Here is a 16,832-nt window from a genome sequence, read left to right on the forward strand (position 1 = left end):
GGGTTGCGTCCCTTCTCATGGGAAGAACCCCGGTCGAAGCGTCCATGGTCGGACTGCCACTACACTTGCAGGACTCAAACTAAGGCGAGACAAACTACTACGCTACGCCCCGTCCCACTAAAGGGTAATGTGGTTGTACTGGCTAGGTCCGGTGATGTACTCAGTCAACAAAAGGTTTTCGAAAACAATTTTTCTTCACCTATCTTGCTCCAAGCAAGCCTTTTCTGTTCAAAACATTTAATCAAAACCACACTTGGGCAGGGCTACCCCATTCCAAGGTTTTTGAAAAAAAAAACTCATTTTCAGGAAAACATTTTTCGTGATCATTTTTCCAGGGCTCCCACCTATAGTCCAATTCTTCTTTGAAACATGGCGACAAGGATGACAAGGTGATGAGCACCATATCATTAATAGAGGTGTGGAAAGTAGGTATCAACGAGGGCTGCACCCTAAGGGTGGAATAATAAAACTCCGGGTGGCACTAACCACCGACAAAATAAAATGACATGCACGTTATAAAACCTGCAATAATGCAAGAGTAAGATATATAGGATCAGAGATGCATCAAGAGGTGGCTTGCCTTGGCTTATTTGTCCCTGGACTTCTTCAACTCCATCAATATAAGAATACCAACAACATAAATAAAATCCTCGTCCGATTCCACTTCTTCTTCTTCTCCGGAATTGTTCGCATCTATCGCCGGAAAATATAAAAGGAACACAATCAATCACATTGCTTCAACAAAACAACATACAACAATCAACAATCAGTAGCTAACCACCTTAATAAGGGATAACCTACAAAATACTTATAGATACCACAAAACAATTTTAAGAGTTTTAATTTAGAAAACCCCATTTATTTACCTAGTAGAGGTATGAGAGTGCCACGACTTAGCAATTGCCTCTCTAGCTATCACCATGGCACTAACTAAGTATCCCCTGGTAGATAACATAAAAAGGAGGACAAGTGCATTAGTTTGGCATCACAAACATTCACAATACATTTTCAAACATTTTTAGAAAAGCGGGCAATCATTCTCCCTATTTTATAAAGCTTACATAACACCGCACAAGAATAGGAAGCAAATGATATGCCCCACCATTTGAGAACTTAAGCAAAACAAAAGAGCTAATGTTAAATTGCAGAGGTTTTGTTTTGCAAGCATAAAACAAAGGTTGCCCAGTTCTAAATAAAAGAGTTGGTCAAGGGTTTTAAATAAACCAAAAAGTTTTGGACCAACAACTCATATAGCACACACATGTTAATAACAGTAACCAATATGCATGAACAGAGACTAACAGTATTTTTCCTAGATGGCCAGTACTAATACAAGACTAACCCAATTGGAATCACCCAAAAATATTAAACCTGCAATTTTAGGAATTTCTTTGAATCTGACTGTACAGAAAACAAGATCTGTAAGCCATAAATCGCAGAAAAATCCTAAAAATATGAGACCAATGGTATTTGAAATATATTTAAACAGAGATGCACACACAATTGGATTTGAGTTCAAATTGTTTCTGAAACTCTCACAAATGGACTGACAAGATTACTGCATGTCTATACCATTTGCTTTACCTCAGGAGTTACAGAACAGATAAAGGTTTGAAACTTGTTTGAGATGATTAAGAAAACATTCAGTAGTCCTACAGAACTGCAATCACTCAATTAGGTTCAAATATGGATTTTTGGTGATTTAAAAGCTAACAGCCATGTCTGCAGAACACACAGAACAAGTTTAATTCACCACAAATCGTACATAAAACATAAAAATATGAGGTCAGCTGCATCTAAAAGGTATTGAAAAGCTGGTTCTTACCCAATTTGTTTCATTCGAAAATTCGTTTCCAAGCTCCTGGTTTAATTCGACAAAGTCAGATCTGACCAGATCTTGATCTGTGAACCATTTCAGTTTCAGGAGGTCAATCGAAGTGAAACCACCGCGAAAATGAAGGTATTGAAGAGGGCTTTCACCTACAGTTGAGTTTGTTCAAAAAGGTTTTGTAAAACGGAACAAATATAACAAACAATGAATCTGCATGTTTACAGAACTTTATTTACCACGGACAATCCGTAAGGAATTTGAGGATGGGACCAATGCCAAGTTGTATATCTTTTCCGTATCTAACTGTGGAACTTTGAATCACTCGATTTGGATCTGCACACGAGATTTAGTGGATTTTACAAGTTTGTACTAGAATCTGAAACAGCAAGATGGCAGAAATTACTGCAGGGATTTGGACGAACTTTGCTCAAGAACTTCAGATCTGAGGATAGTTCACCCTTCTCCATGCTTGGACCAACATGCACCTGCATCAAGATCCAATCTTAGCAATGGAGGAAGAATAAGAGGAGATAAAACCATCTAGGGTTGGGGAGAAGAAGGAGAGGGAGGCTCTCATGGTGAGGGGAAGCTTGAGGGAGGAGGGAGCTTCATCTTGGAGTGCCTTCCATGGCCATGGCCGTCCATGGGAGCAAGGGGCAGCAGCAATTTCGTGGGGGAGAGTAGGAGAAGAGTGTGAGGGAGTAGATAAGGTGGATAAGTGAGTGGAGAGAGCAAAAATGAGAGCAAAGGGGGAGGTGGCCGGCCAAGGAGGGGTTTTTATAGAGGGAAGGAGTGATGGCAGCCCCTTATTTGATTGGCCAAGGTGGGTGGCTGCCCATTTATTTGTTGGGGTAGTTGGGAGGCAAGGCTTGCAAGAGAAGAAAATGAGGAGGAGAGGCTGGCCGAATTTCAAGTCATGGTCGGCTCCTTTCTTGTCATGAGCAAGTGAGAAATGTGAGAGAGATGCACAACATCAATGTGTATAGTCCAAGGCATGATGTTGAGGATATAATGTCCATGAGTGATTTGGATGATGATAAGTATAGGAGTAGATACATATAGATACAAAAGGAGCATGAAGGTGACATGTGCCAGGAGAATAATTTCCACCACTTTGGTTGAGACCAACTTATGAAGAAGATAATTCCCGAGGTAGAGTTGATGAATAGAAGTTTTCATTTGAATTCAAAATTGAAAAGATTGGGATTGACCACATGCAACAATGCATGAGCATGTCAAGATAGATGGGATGGTGATGGTGGTTTAGTCAATGGTAGAGCAAGGCTAGGAGAGATGGTGAGTGGAATAACCATATACTCACAAGGATGAATATGGTGACATGAATCTCCAATTCATGAGGTCAAGGTGATGATGGAAAGAAATAGAGGAGTGAGATAGGCATAATAAAATATAAGTTGCTTCTACAAATAAGAGGTCGATTGGGAGTGGGTTGAAATACTCCCTGAGTCAAGGGTTTAGTTGAAAAGAGAAGGGAGTCCATAGAAAGTATCAAGAGATCATCTACTTGATCAAGAATTGGCGGATGAAGAAACATTATGGGGTAGATCAGAGGTGTACACAAGAGGTGCAAGAGTTTTCATTTGAAATAGAACTTATTTGAAAAGTATTTGAAACACCTCAATTGTCTAGGGACAATTGGGAATGAACTCAAGTGGAATGGAGTTTGAAAGTGTTGAGATAAAACTAGTTGGAACATAGGGGTTCAAAATATTCTACTTACTTTCTCAGTAAAGTAGAGTTTTTCTCAAATGTAAAATAAGAAAGAGGAAACAAGAAATGGTGTAGGTACCATAAACAAGCTTTTTGTTAAAAAGGAAGTCAAATAGAGAGTAATGTTTTTAGAAATCATTATTTGGTAGAAATGGGAAGAAAAACATAACTCATTTCAGTCCCTTGTTTTCTTTGAAGAAATATCTTGAAAAGATTTAATAAAACTAGAAGTAGTTTTGTGATCAAAACTTGAGAAGAAAACAGTAGGGTTTTGAGAAAGAGAACTAACTTAGGGAGAAGTGTTCTCAAGGGTAGATGATGGCTACAAAATGTATCCATCATTCCCACTCTTGGTTTTGGTGAAGATAAACTCGGATGTAAACAAAAACAAGAGGTAAAAGAGGAAGAAGTGATCTGGTGCTGGAACATGGGATTGGATACCAGATCAAGTTGAATATAAGAGTTGCAAGGATGGACTGAGACATGCAGGACGTGGAGGTTGAAGAGGGTGTTGCATAGATGAGATCCATGCATTGAGGCTACCAAAAATAATTGTGGGTGCTAGGAGATCAACTGCCAAAATCTGGACATTCAAAGCCTGTCAACACAGATGGTCGACATGGCCTCAAAACCAACAAGGATGAGTGGCCAGAAAAGAGAAAGGTGCAGGTTTGGAATCAAGGATGCTTTGAGCTAGCTTAAACACAAAGAGGAATTTTTAAGTAGGCACACTCATGTTGCCATGAGTAGAAAAGTTTGATGTGGAGAAAAAGGAAAACAACTTTTCCTAAGTCACATAGGTGTTTTATTAGGTGAGTTGCTTGCTTGACCACTAGAGGTGTGGATATATGAGGCAGCTCCAGACAAAACTCAACAAGCAAATCAAGACAATTCATCTACCAACAGATCAAGGCAATTCATCATAACAAACAGATCAAGGCAATTCATCTTAATTAGTCTAAAGAAAAAGTTTTTGTTCCCCCTGATTTTTGAAATAAGGACAACTAATCAAGGTTGCAAAAGTTGGGGTGTTACAGATCTTCCACCCTTAAAATAATCTCGTCCCGAGATTACTGAGTGTAGAACTAGAGGGGTTATAAAGTATAACCAAAGTCAGACTTCATTCTTCTGTAGACGTGCCGTTGTAGAGAAGGTCGTTGCTTCATCTTCTGGGAGACATGATGGGTTTCTGCCGATGACGAGCTTCATGAAGAGGTTGACTACTCCATGCAGCTGTTGGATCTGTAGTTTCTTAATGATCCTAGAGGGGGTTCAAGGCTGTGGGAGGGTTAGTGCACCCAACGGTGCTTGAGCAGGGCTGAAAACTTTTTAGAGTTAGCTTGATTTTAGTGGAAGACGAAGTCTTCCACCCTTAAGATTGTTCAGCGGGGTTCCTGAAATCATAGAGCCTCTGCCACGGGTCTTGTCGGGCGCTTTTTGGAGAAGTCATTGATCTCTCGTCTTGAGTCAACACCTTCAGAGGGTGTTGTGTAGTCCACGGCTTCAAGAGGGGTTAGTGCATCCCACGTTTCCAACGGTGTGTTAGAAAGGTTTAAAATGTTAGGGTTAGCTCCAACTTTTAGTGGAAGACGAAGTCTTCCACCCTTAAGATTTTTCATCGGGCTTTCGGAAAAACTCAGAGAGTCTGCCTTGCGGTCCTGTTGGGGCTTTTGAAGAAGTCGTCGATCTTTCTTGTTCAGTTGAAGAATCTTCGGGGGCGACGTGTAGACCACCACTTCAAGAGGCACTTGCGGTGTTAACTGGGCCATAGGGGATGCACGGAGAGTTAGTAAATTGATGAAAGTCCTGGTTGGTATCCACATGAAGCAGCAACAAAGGTCGTCGGAGGCAATCTTCAGCTTGCGGGTCAGTGCTGACTTATACCAGTTGGTGAGCGGGTAAGTTGCACCTAGTCTTGAGTTCTTGAGGTATCTTCATGAGCTTCACTTGATGAGGACCAGATGAACCATGTGATGTAGGCGTTGGCTTTGACGCTATTGTTCTCTCAGCTTGTTAGATGGTGTGTTAGAGGGTGGTTTTCAAGAAGATATCCCCGAGGTTAGTGCGGGTATGCTCTAAGGTTAGCCCAAATCAGTATGTCTTCTCGCCGAGGTGCAGTCACTCTTAAAGGTAGGGGCTTCTGCTTTCTTCGCGTAGTAGAGATGCTTCAGATGACCTTGAAGGTAGTCGGCGTAGATAGGGGTCTGAGTTAGTTTACCTTACGGTTGAAAAACAACTGCTAACGGGTTTAGAGTTAGAGTCTTTCGTTATTCTACCCAACTAACTAGCAGTTAGCAATACATCGGCGAGGCAAACTTTAATCCTATCATTACATGTGACACCCATACAACCATAACCAGAGACAGAATACCACTAACAGAGGCTACTGGTATTTTTCCTGGATACACAGTAACAAAACAAGATCAACACAATTGGAATCATTCAAAAATATTTATTTTTCAATTTTTGAGACTCAAAATACTAACCAGAAACAGTGATCAAGTTTTATTTATTAAAAAATCGCACAAAAATCCTAAAAATACAAGGTCAGTGGCGTCTGAAAGATAATTTCATACTGGTTCTAGTGTAATTGGAATCACATCAATCGGAGCTACCAAACTATTTTTATTAGAAAAACAGTACACGGGCAGATTTCCATTTTTAATTTCTGTTTCACAAATTTCAAACAATTAAAAAGGGCGGGAACGTCTAAATAGCAAGACATACATGCACACAGCAAACAGATACAAACACTCAAGGCATCACACTAGGGAACTACAAGCAATCATCAAACCAAACAAGGCACTCTAAGTATCCAGAGATACCTAATACGTGGGGGTAGCTCAATCGAAGCGATTGAGTTTGTCCTATCCATCCTATTGGATTTGGGGCTGGTCACATATGTTGGCGTCTTCATCTTGTTGGCATCGTCTTCAATAAGGAACCTTGTAATCATTGGTGGTGAAGGGGCCGGGTGTTGAGTCGTTGATGTTGAGGCGGAGGAGAAAACTGTGTAGAACTTCTAGTCTCGACATCTCGGAAACATGAGGTCTTCGAAGGAGTAGCTGTTGAGGTGCTCCCGAAATCAAGATCTACTTGTTGCTGGCTTAAATATTACTAGTCAAGAAACTGAGGACTTGATCCTTGACGACTGCAAAAGTGCAAGTCCAAAGAGGAGCAAGGTCAACTCCTTGACAGACTTTGGTGACAACCAAAGACATGCTCTTATTAACCCTATACGCGTACGGCTAAGTCGGCATCCAATCTTCAATAGCTGTAGTCGGAGATACTTGAGACTTCCTGAAGGGTTGATCCATCTTCGACTTCGAGTCTCCGAGTATGAGTTGGGACATCGTCCAATATGTTGATTTGGAAGAGGATGAGGTAGTAAAATCAAAAGCTTTCAAAGTCTTTGGAAATCAGAAAGTGAGGTAAGAATTAGAAATTTTTGAAAGGATAAGAAGAATAGAAACGAAGCTTCTAGTTACTTAGGAAGATAAGGTTCGTAAATATTTTTACCAAAGTAGTGCTTTCCCTAACTAACGTCCATGCTAACTAAGGTCTCCTACAGTCAGGATGGCTCTGATACCAGCTCTGTGGGGCCCCGGACTAGCTGTCCGAAACACCCGTTATGCATACCCATTCATGATCCCATGATCAGTGTGTCCCGAAAGCATAACCGAACTGGTATCAAATACATCATCCATTACAATACCGAATAAAAAGGTTACAACAGGTCGCATGACCAATACTTACATAAGAGCCGCAATGGCAGGAGATCAACAATCACACAGCGGAAATACTTCAGACGAAAGCGTTCGCATGGCCCAAGTCATGCCATAACCCTACAGGCAACTGACTGGGAAGACGTTCCTAGCTCGCATAGACGTCGTCGACTCCTTCTTCATCTGTCGGATTCCACCAAGTCTGGCCAAGTAAATAGCCAGGGACAAAGCCATGAGTACATTATGAATTGTACTCGCAAACCACCTTAGAGAGAAGTAAAGGACATGCAATTTGGCAGTAGCAAGGAACAGGCACTAAGCTAGGGCGACAAGGAGCGAGAGGTGGTTCCTCTCGAGAGTATGACATCTCTATATCTTTGTTGAAAACCTTTTTGTAAACCATTTTGGTTTGCAGACTAATAGGTAAGGGTGACCCAATTTCCTTTCCGGCCATCTCATATGACCATCATCTTTCCAAATTTCCACCGTACCTCGCAGGTACCTTTCCACCAGTCCCACTGGCGTCACTTTCCCAAAACAATATTTGAGAAAAACACTTTTATAAAACCAAAACTCCTTTTGATACTCAGCACTTCCTTTCCCACGTCCATTGCCGTGGACACGGCTATTCGAATAGATTTTACACTCTGCAGAGGTTGTACACTTTCCCCAAAAGATCCGAATACTCATCATGCGGGCATCATCCCTGCATAATATCATATGCCACGACCAGTACCCGATCGTAGTTTTTCGCCTGCTCGCCTTAGCCTAAGACATGCCGAATGAGTTATACCTCCCAACACCAGAGTCCGGGATGCTGTTTTCCCAGGAGTTGCAAAGTCCCCGACACCCGACCCTCCGGAATGCCATCCATCCACTAGGCATTTTTCAATGGGAGCTCATAAGTTGTACCCCGCATACCTAAACAGGCAAATGGGTTGCGTCCCTTCTCATGGGAAGAACCCCGGTCGAAGCGTCCATGGTCGGACTGCCACTACACTTGCAGGACTCAAACTAAGGCGAGACAAACTACTACGCTACGCCCCGTCCCACTAAAGGGTAATGTGGTTGTACTGGCTAGGTCTGGTGATGTACTCAGTCAACAAAAGGTTTTCGAAAACAATTTTTCTTCACCTATCTTGCTCCAAGCAAGCCTTTTCTGTTCAAAACATTTAATCAAAACCACACTTGGGCAGGGCTACCCCATTCCAAGGTTTTCGAAAAAAAAACTCATTTTCAGGAAAACATTTTTCGTGATCATTTTTCCAGGGCTCCCACCTATAGTCCAATTCTTCTTTGAAACATGGCGACAAGGATGACCAGGTGATGAGCAACATATCATTAATAGATGTGTGGAAAGTAGGTATCAACGAGGGCTGCACCCTAAGGGTGGAATAATAAAACTCCGGGTGGCACTAACCACCGACAAAATAAAATGACATGCACGTTATAAAACCTGCAATAATGCAAGAGTAAGATATATAGGATCAGAGATGCATCAAGAGGTGGCTTGCCTTGGCTTATTTGTCCCTGGACTTCTTCAACTCCATCAATATAAGAATACCAACAACATAAATAAAATCCTCGTCCGATTCCACTTCTTCTTCTTCTCCGGAATTGTTCGTATCTATCGCCGGAAAATATAAAAGGAACACAATCAATCACATTGCTTCAACAAAACAACATACAACAATCAACAATCAGTAGATAACCACCTTAATAAGGGATAACCTACAAAATACTTATAGATACCACAAAACAATTTTAAGAGTTTTAATTTAGAAAACCCCATTTATTTACCTAGTAGAGGTATGAGAGTGCCACGACTTAGCAATTGCCTCTCTAGCTATCACCATGGCACAAACTAAATATCCCCTGGTAGATAACATAAAAAGGAGGACAAGTGCATTAGTTTGGCATCACAAACATTCACAATACATTTTCAAACATTTTTAGAAAAGCGGGCAATCATTCTCCCTATTTTATAAAGCTTACATAACACCGCACAAGAATAGGAAGCAAATGATATGCCCCACCATTTGAGAACTTAAGCAAAACAAAAGAGCTAATGTTAAATTGCAGAGGTTTTGTTTTGCAAGCATAAAACAAAGGTTGCCCAGTTCTAAATAAAAGAGTTGGTCAAGGGTTTTAAATAAACCAAAAAGTTTTGGACCAACAACTCATATAGCACACACATGTTAATAACAGTAACCAATATGCATGAACAGAGACTAACAGTATTTTTCCTAGATGGCCAGTACTAATACAAGACTAACCCAATTGGAATCACCCAAAAATATTAAACCTGCAATTTTAGGAATTTCTTTGAATCTGACTGTACAGAAAACAAGATCTGGAAGCCATAAATCGCAGAAAAATCCTAAAAATATGAGACCACTGGCATTTGAAATATATTTAAATAGAGATGCACACACAATTGGATTTGGGTTCAAATTGTTTCTGAAACTCTCACAAATGGACTGACAAGATTACTACATGTCTATACCATTTGCTTTACCTCAGGAGTTACAGAACAGATAAAGGTTTGAAACTTGTTTGAGATGATTAAGAAAACATTCAGTAGTCCTACAGAACTAGAATCACTCAATTAGGTTCAAATATGGATTTTTGGTGATTTAAAAGCTAACAGCCATGTCTGCAGAACACACAGAAAAAGTTTAATTCACCACAAATCGTACATAAAACATAAAAATATGAGGTCAGCTGCATCTAAAAGGTATTGAAAAGCTGGTTCTTACCCAATTTGTTTCATTCGAAAATTCGTTTCCAAGCTCCTGGTTTAATTCGACAAAGTCAGATCTGACCAGATCTTGATCTATGAACCATTTCAGTTTCAGGAGGTCAATCAAAGTGAAACCACCGCCAAAATGAAGGTATTGAAGAGGGCTTTCACCTACAGTTGAGTTTGTTCAAAAAGGTATTGTAAAACGGAACAAATCTAACACACAATGAATCTACATGTTTACAGAACTTTATTTACCACGGACAGTCCGTAACGAATTTGAGGATGAGACCAACGCCAAGTTGTAGATCTTTTCCGTATCTAACTGCGGAACTTTGAATCACTCGATTTGGATCTGCACACGAGATTTGGTGGATTTTACAAGTTCGTACCAGAATCTGAAACAGCAAGATAGCAGAAATTACTGCAGGGATTTGGACGAGCTTTGCTCAAGAACTTCAGATCTGAGGATAGCTCACCCTTCTCCATGCTTGGACCAACATGCACCTGCATCAAGATCCAATTTTAGCAATGGAGGAAGAATAAGAGGAGATAAAACCATCTAGGGTTGGGGAGAAGAAGGAGAGGGAGGCTCTCATGGTGAGGGGAAGCTTGAGGGAGGAGGGAGCTTCATCTTGGAGTGCCTTCCATGGACATGGCCGGCCATGGGAGCAAGGGGCAGCAGCAATTTCTTGGGGGAGAGTAGGAGAAGAGTGTGAGGGAGTAGATAAGGTGGATAAGTGAGTGGAGAGAGCAAAAATGAGAGCAAAGGGGGAGGTGGCCGGCCAAGGAGGGGTTTTTATAGAGGGAGGGAGTGATGGCAGCCCCTTATTTGATTGGCCAAGGTGGGTGGCTGCCCATTTATTTGTTGGGGTAGTTGGGAGGCAAGGCTTGCAAGAGAAGAAAATGAGGAGGAGAGGCTGGCCGAATTTCAAGTCATGGTCGGCTCCTTTCTTGTCATGAGCAAGTGAGAAATGTGAGAGAGATGCACAACATCAATGTGTATAGTCCAAGGCATGATGTTGAGGATATAATGTCCATGAGTGATTTGGATGATGATAAGTATAGGAGTAGATACATATAGATACAAAAGGAGCATGAAGGTGACATGTGCCAGGAGAATAATTTCCACCACTTTGGTTGAGACCAACTTATGAAGAAGATAATTCCCGAGGTAGAGTTGATGAATAGAAGTTTTCATTTGAATTCAAAATTGAAAAGATTGGGATTGACCACATGCAACAATGCATGAGCATGTCAAGATAGATGGGATGGTGATGGTGGTTTAGTCAATGGTAGAGCAAGGCTAAGAGAGATGGTGAGTGGAATAACCATATACTCACAAGGATGAATATGGTGACATGAATCTCCAATTCATGAGGTCAAGGTGATGATGGAAAGAAATAGAGGAGTGAGATAGGCATAATAAAATATAAGTTGCTTCTACAAATAAGAGGTCGATTGGGAGTGGGTTGAAATACTCCCTGAGTCAAGGGTTTAGTTGAAAAGAGAAGGGAGTCCATAGAAAGTATCAAGAGATCATCTACTTGATCAAGAATTGGCGGATGAAGAAACATTATGGGGTAGATCAGAGGTGTACACAAGAGGTGCAAGAGTTTTCATTTGAAATAGAACTTATTTGAAAAGTATTTGAAACACCTCAATTGTCTAGGGACAATTGGGAATGAACTCAAGTGGAATGGAGTTTGAAAGTGTTGAGATAAAACTAGTTGGAACATAGGGGTTCAAAATATTCTACTTACTTTCTCAGTAAAGTAGAGTTTTTCTCAAATGTAAAATAAGAAAGAGGAAACAAGAAATGGTGTAGGTACCATAAACAAGCTTTTTGTTAAAAAGGAAGTCAAATAGAGAGTAATGTTTTTAGAAATCAGTATTTGGTAGAAATGGGAAGAAAAACATAACTCATTTCAGTCCCTTGTTTTCTTTGAAGAAATATCTTGAAAAGATTTAATAAAACTAGAAGTAGTTTTGTGATCAAAACTTGAGAAGAAAACAGTAGGGTTTTGAGAAAGAGAACTAACTTAGGGAGAAGTGTTCTCAAGGGTAGATGATGGCTACAAAATGTATCCATCATTCCCACTCTTGGTTTTGGTGAAGATAAACTCGGATGTAAACAAAAAGAAGAGGTAAAAGAGGAAGAAGTGATCTGGTGCTGGAACATGGGATTGGATACCAGATCAAGTTGAATATAAGAGTTGCAAGGACGGACTGAGACATGCAGGACGTGGAGGTTGAAGAGGGTGTTGCATAGATGAGATCCATGCATTGAGGCTACCAAAAATAATTGTGGGTGCTAGGAGATCAACTGCCAAAATCTGGACATTCAAAGCCTGTCAACACAGATGGTCGACATGGCCTCAAAACCAACAAGGATGAGTGGCCAGAAAAGAGAAAGGTGCAGGTTTGGAATCAAGGATGCTTTGAGCTAGCTTAAACACAAAGAGGAATTTTTAAGTAGGCACACTCATGTTGCCATGAGTAGAAAAGTTTGATGTGGAGAAAAAGGAAAACAACTTTTCCTAAGTCACATAGGTATTTTATTAGGTGAGTTGCTTGCTTGACCACTAGAGGTGTGGATATATGAGGCAGCTCCAGACAAAACTCAACAAGCAAATCAAAACAATTCATCTACCAACAGATCAAGGCAATTCATCATAACAAACAGATCAAGGCAATTCATCTTAATTAGTCTAAAGAAAAAGTTTTTGTTCCCCTGATTTTTGAAATAAGGACAACTAATCAAGGTTGCAAAAGTTGGGGTGTTACAACATAGAGGATGACATGCGGGTCCCATGATCCTGCAGGTTCCTCAACGGTTCAAACGTGGCATGAGATCGAAAGAAAAAGGCAAGTGACCAAATATCAGGAGCCAAAAATAATTCAAGAAAAGAAAGTTTTATAGTACATAGAGGATGACATGCGGGTCCCATGATCCTGCAGGTTCCTCAACGTTTCAAACGTGGCATGAGATCGAAAGAAAAAGGCAAGTGACCAAATCTGAGGAGCCAAAAATAATTCAAGAAAAGAAAGTTTTAGAGTACATAGAGGATGACATGCGGGTCCCATGATCCTGCAGGTTCCTCAACGTTTCAAACGTGGCATGAGATCGAAAGAAAAAGGCAAGTGACCAAATATGAGGAGCCAAAAATAATTCAAGAAAAGAAACTTGATTGTACATAGAGGATGACATGCGGGTCCCATGATCCTGCAGGTTCCTCAACGTTTCAAACGTGGCATGAGATCGAAAGAAAAAGGCAAGTGACCAAATATGAGGAGCCAAAAATAATTCAAGAAAAGAAAGTTTTATAGTACATAGAGGATGACATGCGGGTCCCATGATCCTGCAGGTTCCTCAATGTTTCAAACGTGGCATGAGATCGAAAGAAAAAGGCAAGTGACCAAATATGAGGAGCCAAAAATAATTCAAGAAAAGAAAGTTTTATAGTACATAGAGGATGACATGCGGGTCCCATGATCCTGCAGGTTCCTCAACGTTTCAAACGTAGCATGAGATCGAAAGAAAAAGGCAAGTGACCAAATATCAGGAGCCAAAAATAATTCAAGAAAAGAAACTTGATTGTACATAGAGGATGACATGCGGGTCCCATTTAGCAAAGAATGTATCACCGTTTGAGAGGCGGCACGGGATCGAAAGAAAAAGGCTAGTGACCAAATATGAGGTGCCAAAAAAAATTCAAGAAAAGAAACTTGATTGTACATAGAGGATGACATGCGGGTCCCATTTAGCAGCAGCGGTCTCAACGTTTCCAAGGCGGCAAGGGATCAAAAGAAAAAAGGAAGTAGCCAGAAATCAGGGGGTCAAAAAAATCCAAGAATAGAAATAATTTTGGTTCATAGAGGATGACATGCGGGACCCATGGGTGCCAAAAAAAATCCAAGAAAAGAAAGTTTTATAGTACATAGAGGATGACATGCGGGTCCCATTTAGCAGCAGCGGTATCACCGTTTGAGAGGCTGCACGGGATCGAAAGAAAAAGGCTAGTGACCAAATATGAGGTGCCAAAAAAAATTCAAGAAAAGAAACTTGATTGTACATAGAGGATGACATGCGGGTCCCATTTAGCAGCAGCGGTCTCAACGTTTCCAAGGCGGCAAGGGATCAAAAGAAAAAAGGAAGTAGCCAGAAATCAGGGGGTCAAAAAAATCCAAGAATAGAAATAATTTTGGTTCATAGAGGATGACATGCGGGACCCATGAGTGCCAAAAATAATCCAAGAAAAGAAATTTTATTGTACATAGAGGATGACATGCGGGTCCCATTTTGCAGCAGCGGTCTCAACGTTTCCAAGGCGGCACAGGACCAAAAGAAAAATGAAGTAGCCAGAAATCAGGGGGTGAAAAAAAATCCAAGAAGAAAGATTTCAATTGGGCTGCATCTGGACATCTGGGCCTTCGAACTATCCTGCTTGGCCTTTTGACTCGTACAATTTCAGCCCACTCCAAAACAGGAAAGTTCTGAATTTTCTAAAAAAAAACAGGAAAGTCCTATGCTTCGCGAAAACAAAAAAACAAGGAGATTCAACATATAAGTTTGTTTATGTAAAAATAAAGATTAAATTTATCCGTTTGAAATAGCTCAGAGCGCAATACACTGTTTATTGTCTGCAAAATAATCAAGATATCACATGTTTGTTGTACGGGGAGGCTGACATCGGGGACCCATGAGCCAGCAGCGTCGTCAACGTTTTAAAGGCGGCAGGGGATGGAAAGAAAAAATAAACCAAAAATCTGTTGGTAAAAAATCCAAGAAAAGAAACATTTTCGTTCTAAGAGGGTGACATGCGGGACCCATGAGGCAGCTGCATCCTCAGCGTTTATTGTTCATAGATGCTGACATGTGGGACCCATGAGCCAGCAGCGTCCTCAACGTTTTAAAGGCTGCAGGAGATCGAAAGAAAAAAAAAGCCAAAAATCATTTGGTCAACAAAATCCAAGAAAAGAAACATTTACCGTTCTGAGATGATGACATGCGGGACCCATGAGGCAGCAGCATCCTCAGCGATTTCAAGGTGGCAGGGGATCAAAAGAAAAAAAGGAAATATTCAGAAATTAATTAGGGGTTCAAAATAAATCCATCAAAGGAAACTTTTATTGTTCATAGAGGATGACATGTGGGACCGACCTGCCAACAACGTCCTCATCGTTTCAGAGGGGGCAGGAGATCAAAAGAAATTGGCAAATAGCCAGAAATTAGGGGTCAAAAATAACTCCAAGAAAGAAAACTTTTATTGTCGTAGAGGATGACATGCGGGACCCATGAGCCAGCAGCTTAGTCAACGTTTCAAAGGCGGCATGAGATCGAAAGAAAAAAGGCAAATGACCAAATATCAGGTGCCAAAAAAAATCCAAGAAAAGACAGTATTATTGTACATAGAGGATGACATGCGGGTCCCATGAGCCAGCAGGTTCCTCAACGTTTCAAACGTGTTATGAGATCGAAAGAAAAAGGCAAGTGACGAAATATCAGGATCTAAAAATAATTCAAGAAAAGAAACTTGATTGTACATAGAGGCTGACATGTGGGACCTATGAGCCAGCACAGTCCTCAACGTTTCAAAGGCGGCAGGGGATCAAAAGAAAAAGGAAATAGCCAAAAATCAGAGGATGAAAAAAAACCAAGAAAATGAACTTTTATAGTACATAGAGGATGACATGCGGGTCCCATGAGCCAGCAGGTTCCTCAACGTTTCAAACGTGGCATGAGATCGAAAGAAAAAGGCAAGTGACCAAATATCAGGATCCAAAAATAATTCAAGAAAAGAAACTTGATTGTACATAGAGGATGACATGCGGGTCCCATGAGTCAGCAGCTTACTCAACGTTTCCAAGGCGGCAGGGGATCAAAAGAAAAAGGAAATAGCCAAAAATCAGAGGGTGAAAAAAAATCCAAGAAAATCAACTTTTATAGCACATAGAGGATGACATGCGGGTCCCATGAGCCAGCAGGTTCCTCAACGTTTCAAACGTGGCAGGAGATCGAAAGAAAAAGGCAAGTGACCAAATATGAGGAGCCAAAAATAATTCAAGAAAAGAAAGTTTTATAGTACATAGAGGATGACATGCGGGTCCCATTTAGCAGCAGCGGTATCACCGTTTGAGAGGCTGCACGGGATCGAAAGAAAAAGGCAAGTGACCAAATATGAGGTGCCAAAAAAAATCCAAGAAAAGAAAGTTTTATAGTACATAGAGGATGACATGCGGGTCCCATTTAGCAGCAGCGGTATCACCGTTTGAGAGGCTGCACGGGATCGAAAGAAAAAGGCAAGTGACCAAATATGAGGTGCCAAAAAAAACTCCAAGAAAAGAAAGTTGATTGCACATAGAGGATGACATGCGGGTCCCATTTAGCAGTAGCGGTCTCAACGTTTCCAAGGCGGCAAGGGATCAAAAGAAAAAGGAAGTAGCCAGAAATCAGGGGGTCAAAAAAAGTCCAAGAATAGAAAGAATTTTTGTTCATAGAGGATGACATGCGGGACCCATGATCCTGCATCGTAAACGGCTCGATCGGAGAGCGTTGAACGAGATGGCGCGATCGAGAAAAAAAACAATGCCAGAGAGGCTGCCATCTGGCCCTACATCCCTCGGCGGTGCGGATTTGCGTTGACTCGGCCGGCGAACCCGAGAATTCGAGATGCACCACGTCCCGGGACACCATACGCCACGTTTTGGCCGTTTTCGTCGGGCTAGGTGGCCTCAAAAACGAGAAAAAAATGTTTTGACATGCACAACGGAGAGACCAAAAATCGTCGGCCATGGTACA

At 41.1% G+C, this 16,832-nt stretch overlaps 1 long non-coding RNA gene across 1 annotated transcript; it reads right to left on the reverse strand.

Moving 5' to 3' along the window:
- Positions 1-586: 586 nt before the first annotated feature.
- LOC127325524 (uncharacterized) lies at positions 587-1,973 on the reverse strand. The gene is made up of 3 exons (XR_007867207.2): positions 1,826-1,973; positions 867-941; positions 587-693 (listed from the first exon to the last, which is right to left on the reverse strand). It is a non-coding gene; the product is annotated as an uncharacterized lncRNA (long non-coding RNA).
- Between the last annotated feature and the right edge of the window lie 14,859 nt (positions 1,974-16,832).

The sequence above is a fragment of the Lolium perenne genome, chromosome 3, assembly GCF_019359855.2.
Source record: "Lolium perenne isolate Kyuss_39 chromosome 3, Kyuss_2.0, whole genome shotgun sequence".
In the NCBI taxonomy this organism is placed as follows: Eukaryota; Viridiplantae; Streptophyta; class Magnoliopsida; order Poales; family Poaceae; genus Lolium; species Lolium perenne.